Source organism: Pygocentrus nattereri, chromosome 17 (assembly GCF_015220715.1).
Source record: "Pygocentrus nattereri isolate fPygNat1 chromosome 17, fPygNat1.pri, whole genome shotgun sequence".
In the NCBI taxonomy this organism is placed as follows: Eukaryota; Metazoa; Chordata; class Actinopteri; order Characiformes; family Serrasalmidae; genus Pygocentrus; species Pygocentrus nattereri.
Genome location: NC_051227.1, coordinates 4,748,929 through 4,754,928, shown reverse-complemented (window position 1 = coordinate 4,754,928; position 6,000 = coordinate 4,748,929).

The following is a 6,000-nucleotide window of genomic DNA, read 5'->3' as shown; positions in this document are numbered from 1 at the left end:
GAGAGATCTATTATCCCAAGAATCAATAATCCCAGGGCCCCCACATTTTCACAGTTTCAGCACCACATTGCTTCAGTCATATTAATGATAAGACTAACATGACATTTCTACTATTGTTTAATAATTATAACCGTAATAATTTCCTCTAAATGTGGTGGGATTTGTGAGTATTTAGCAGATATTGACATGAGCCAGGGCCTTTGAACCCAGAGAGTACCATACACTTTTAAAAGAGATGGTTCTTCAAGGGGTCTTTAATAAAGACAATGGTTTTATATAGAACAATGGACACTCAAAGAACCCTTTGCATGCTTAATTGGTTCTTAGCATGGTGAAACAATTCTCCAGATTGGTGGACAATGTGTTCTACACGGCACGAAACAGAGTTATTCTATTGTTACAAGGTTGACATTGTAACTATATAAGAACTTTTCTGTGCTATATTGAACCATTTTCAGCATTTGAGCATTCCACTGGTTCTTTGAGTGTTTATACTGTCTTCACTGAAGAAGCCTTGAAGAGCAGTGCTTTAAATAAGGTTACGGTTCATACAGTTCTACATTAGTCAGACTCAGTGGAACAGAGAAGAGACCTTTAAAACGTTAATATTAGCTGGAAAGGCGGAGTTGCGTGACCTCATAGCTGTGTATAAGCAAAGGGCATTGTTCCTGCAGAAGAGATGTTTATCAAGAAAAACAGTTACACTAGAACTGTTCTCACTGAGTAGAGATTCACTCAGGAGGACTTCACGCCACGGTGAAACCCAAAACAGCCTCACAGCCCAGGTTTTTTTAGGCTAGAATGATGGTGTTTTAAGATTAAGACTGAGAGACATTGATTTATGTTTGCACAGTAAGAGCTTAAGTGGAACCTCAGGTTTGATTGTTTGATTATTGTAGCCTGTTACATATCAGTGTAGCGCACAGTCAAATCTGATCATAAAATGATCACTGCGCTGCTGTGAGTCACCCTGTATGGCCTGAAATAGCCATTTAAAAGGCAGAAGTGTCGAGTTTTTCACGCCATGTCGCATGTTTTTACATATTAGCATCACACATTTCTCACCAGATCGTACATCACACACTCAAAAAGGAGGTCCGGCTTGGGGTTTAGGCCTCAAATGATCTCAAAATCAACGTTACACTGAAGAAGATGTGACTCTAATAGTAGATAATTCACTCACATCCTCAGAAGACGTGTCCTTCCCCGAGTTTACACTGAGTTCTCTTTGAATTCTCTTAACAATCATCAGATTCATCCACTCGGCGAAGGTGTTGAAGTCATGCTGAACGATGTTCTTCCACACATTGTGTGCAATTACATATTTCCACCAGAGAGGTCTCCAAATCCCAAATCTTTCATCCTGCAGCTTTAACAACCTAAACAGTTCTTGATTTGTGGTTAGCTAACCAAAACTAATTATAAGAATAAATACCTAAAATAACAAAAATACTAATACTTATTGCAGTGCAAAAGTGGACGTATTTATTTTATACACAGTGGTATAAACGAATGCTGCAGTTATTCCATATTCCATATAAAGATGCACAGTCCGCGTCATACGCTGAAATGATACAGCATTTAAATATGTTATTTTACATGAAAGTCATGTCATCCTACTGTCTCAAAGAAAACTAAGACATTTTGTTCATTACATATTTTATTCATTGTCAGTTTGTTCAGTAGGGAGAGCTGTGCACTTGCTACTCCACCTCAAACTCCACCTATCAGCACAGCCTCTGGCTCATTTTTGTACAACAATGAGTTGTACAACGCTTAATAATCTGATCACTGCAGAAAATCAGATTGTATCAGTAGTTGGTTCAGTGTGTTTACACTTAATAATCTGATAACTGCAGAAAATTAGATTATGTCAGTAACTGGTTCAGAGTGTTTACACTTAATAATCTGATAACTGCAGAAAATTAGATTATGTCAGTAACTGGTTCAGAGTGTTTACACTTAATAATCTGATAACTGCAGAAAATAAGATTGTGTCAGTAACTGGTTCAGTGTGTTTACACTTAATAATCTGATAACTGCAGAAAATTAGATTATGTCAGTAACTGGTTCAGAGTGTTTACACTTAATAATCTGATAACTGCAGAAAATAAGATTGTGTCAGTAACCGGTTCAGTGTGTTTACACTTAATAATCTGATAACTGCAGAAAATCAGTTTTCATGCTCTTGATTTATCAGATAATGGGGAAACTCCGGTTCTACATGCGTCAGACAGTAATCGAATCGCTGCTTTACAACTGGCCAATAAACTTACAGAATAAGATGAGACGCAAATGTAGCATAAAACTCAAACAGAAAAACTTAGCAGCTTTTCTAAAACATTCTGCCACTTTATCTAAAAATATGAACATACATCATCTAAAAAATGAAGAATATTTTATCCTTCATGTCGTTGAGCATGTATTCGGTTTCAGTGTCGCTCCAAAAGTGCTGTGTTGGTCTTGCAGGTACTGTGTTAAATGCTGCTTGCTGTTTCCAGGAAGGTGCACTGGTTCCCCACATGCTCAGACTGAGAGAAACGAATGAAATCAGAGTCAGAGTTTACATGCACTGAGAAACCCCATTACTGACTCCCATCTAGCATCTCTATCTGATTCCTTAATCAGATTTACAGACCCTAATTTGATCTGAGAAATCAGAGTGTGTGTTTACACGACCACTTAATAATCAGATGAGTGCAGAAGTCTGATTATGATTGGATAATTAAGTGCATGTATAAAGATCATGTGTTCCTTCACCTACACTCACATCTCATGCACTGCAACATCAAAAAATTTGTGGATTACAGCTGCTTGTAAACAGAAGTGACCCTTTGCCGCTGCTGGGATGACCGACTGACTGAAAGCGGCAGGTTTGATTTCCCTTTCCTTTCTCCCTTCTGAAGTAAACAGAAGCTATGTCTGAACTTCCAGTGTATAAAAAGTGAAATCACTGTGTGAAATTCCCCTCGGAGTCTGATTACTAACAATCAGGACAAACAAAACCTTTGATCACCTGTTCATCTGATGATTTCAGATAAAGATCATTTGTATCAAATGACACTAAACTGTCAGTCTGTTTATGCTGGATAGTTTTACAGAAGAAACATGAAGTACAGTAACTTTAAGACCCTCCCACAGAAGCAGCAACCAATACTGCACATCAATACTGTAAAGCTCTGCAGTGTAGGCCTCGTTCTGTTAGGAGTTATAAGACCAGAGCCTTGATCTACACTGCAAATGTGAGAATAACAGGAGGGTTAAGCTGTTAATTTACTCAACATTAGTGTCAATTGTTTGTTCAGTAAGATAACTATAAGATTAAGCTCAGATTGTGTTATCTGAGTTTGGTGTAACTTTTGACCTCTGCTGTCTTACATTTCATACGTTATGTTGCATTGCAAATGTTCCATTCTTTTTGCTTACAGCCCAAATTTATTCATTTATTTCATCCACTTTGAGTTGCATTTCATAACATTTCAAAAATGTAAGTAGTTGCTATGGTTATTATTATTAATCAGTGTCAATTAAAATCACACAGATGTAAAATACTTTTTAGTATTTAATACTAAGCCCTGATCATTGCGAAGGCATTCAGAGTTTATGGTGAATGTACAATGAGTTTATTTTGAGTGTATATTGAGCGTATGGTGAGTTTATTTTGAGTTTATATTGAGCGTATGGTGAGTTTATTTTGAGTGTATATTGAGTGTATGGTGAGTTTATTTTGAGTTTATATTGAGTGTATGGTGGGTTTATTTTGAGTTTATATTGAGTGTATGGTGAGTTTTTTTGAGTTTATATTGAGCGTATGGTGAGTTTATTTTGAGTTTATATTGAACGTATGGTGAGTTTATTTTGAGTTTATATTGAGCGTATGGTGGGTTTATATTGAGTTTATATTGAGCGTATGGTGAGTTTATTTTGAGTGTATATTGAGTGTATGGTGAGTTTATTTTGAGTTTATATTGAGTGTATGGTGAGTTTATTTTGAGTTTATATTGAGTGTATGGTGGGTTTATTTTGAGTTTATATTGAGTGTATGGTGAGTTTTTTTGAGTTTATATTGAGTGTATGGTGGGTTTATTTTGAGTTTATATTGAGCATATGGTGAGTTTATTTTGAGTGTATATTGAGTGTATGGTGAGTTTATTTTGAGTTTATATTGAGTGTATGGTGAGTTTATTTTGAGTGTATATTGAGCGTATGGTGAGTTTATTTTGAGTTTATATTGAGTGTATGGTGAGTTTATTTTGAGTGTATATTGAGCGTATGGTGAGTTTATTTTGAGTTTATATTGAGTGTATGGTGAGTTTATTTTGAGTTTATATTGAGAGTATGGTGAGTTTATTTTGAGTTTATATTGAGCGTATGGTGAGTTTATTTTGAGTTTATATTGAGTGTATGGTGGGTTTATTTTGAGTTTATATTGAGTGTATGGTGAGTTTATTTTGAGTTTATATTGAGTGTATGGTGAGTTTATTTTGAGTGTATATTGAGTGTATGGTGAGTTTATTTTGAGTGTATATTGAGCGTATGGTGAGTTTATTTTGAGTGTATGGTGAGTTTATTTTGAGTGTATATTGAACGCATGGTGAGTTTATTTTGAGTTTATATTGAGTGTATGGTGAGTTTATTTTGAGTTTATATTGAGTGTATGGTGAGTTTATTTTGAGTGTATATTGAGCGTATGGTGAGTTTATTTTGAGTTTATATTGCGTGTATGGTGAGTTTATTTTGAGTGTATATTGAACGCATGGTGAGTTAATTTTGAGTTTATATTGAGCGTATGGTGAGTTTATTTTGAGTGTATATTGAGCGTATGGTGAGTTTATTTTGAGTGTATATTGAGTGTATGGTGAGTTTATTTTGAGTTTATATTGAGTGTATGGTGGGTTTATTTTGAGTTTATATTGAGCGCATGGTCAGTTTATTTTGAGTTAATATTGAGTGTATGGTGAGTTTATTTTGAGTTTATATTGAAGGTTTGGTGAGTTTATTTTGAGTTTATATTGAGCGTACGGTGAGTTTATTTTGAGTTAATATTGAGTGTATGGTGAGTTTATTTTGAGTGTATATTGAGCGTATGGTGAGTTAATTTTGAGTTTATATTGAGCGTATGGTGAGTTTATTTTGAGTGTATATTGAGCGTATGGTGAGTTTATTTTGAGTTTATATTGAGCGTATGGTGAGTTTATTTTGAGTTTATATTGAGCGTATGGTGAGTTTATTTTGAGTTTATATTGAGTGTATGGTGAGTTTATTTTGAGTGTATATTGAGCGTATGGTGAGTTAATTTTGAGTTTATATTGAGCGTATGGTGAGTTTATTTTGAGTTAATATTGAGCGTATGGTGAATTTATTTTGAGTTAATATTGAGCGTATGGTGAGTTTATTTTGAGTGTATATTGAGCGTATGGTGAGTTTATTTTGAGTTTATATTGAGCGTATGGTGAGTTTATTTTGAGTTAATATTGATCGTATGGTGAGTTTATTTTGAGTTTATATTGAGTGTATGGTCAGTTTATTTTGAGTGTATATTGAGCGTACGGTCAGTTTATTTTGAGTTAATATTGAAGGTTTGGTGAGTTTATTTTGAGTTAATATTGAAGGTTTGGTGAGTTTATTTTGAGTTTATATTGAGCGTATGGTGAGTTTATTTTGAGTTTATATTGAGCGTATGGTGAGTTTATTTTGAGTTTATATTGAGCGTATGGTGAGTTAATTTTGAGTGTATATTGAGCGTATGGTCAGTTTATTTTGAGTGTATATTGAGCGTATGGTGAGTTTATTTTGAATTAATATTGAGCGTATGGTGAGTTTATTTTGAGTTTATATTGAGTGTATGGTGAGTTTATTTTGAGTTTATATTGAGTGTATGGTGAGTTTATTTTGAGTTTATATTGAGCGTATGGTGGGTTTATTTTGAGTTTATATTGAGCGTATGGTGAGTTTATTTTGAGTTTATATTGAGCGTATGGTGAGTTTATTTTGAGTTTA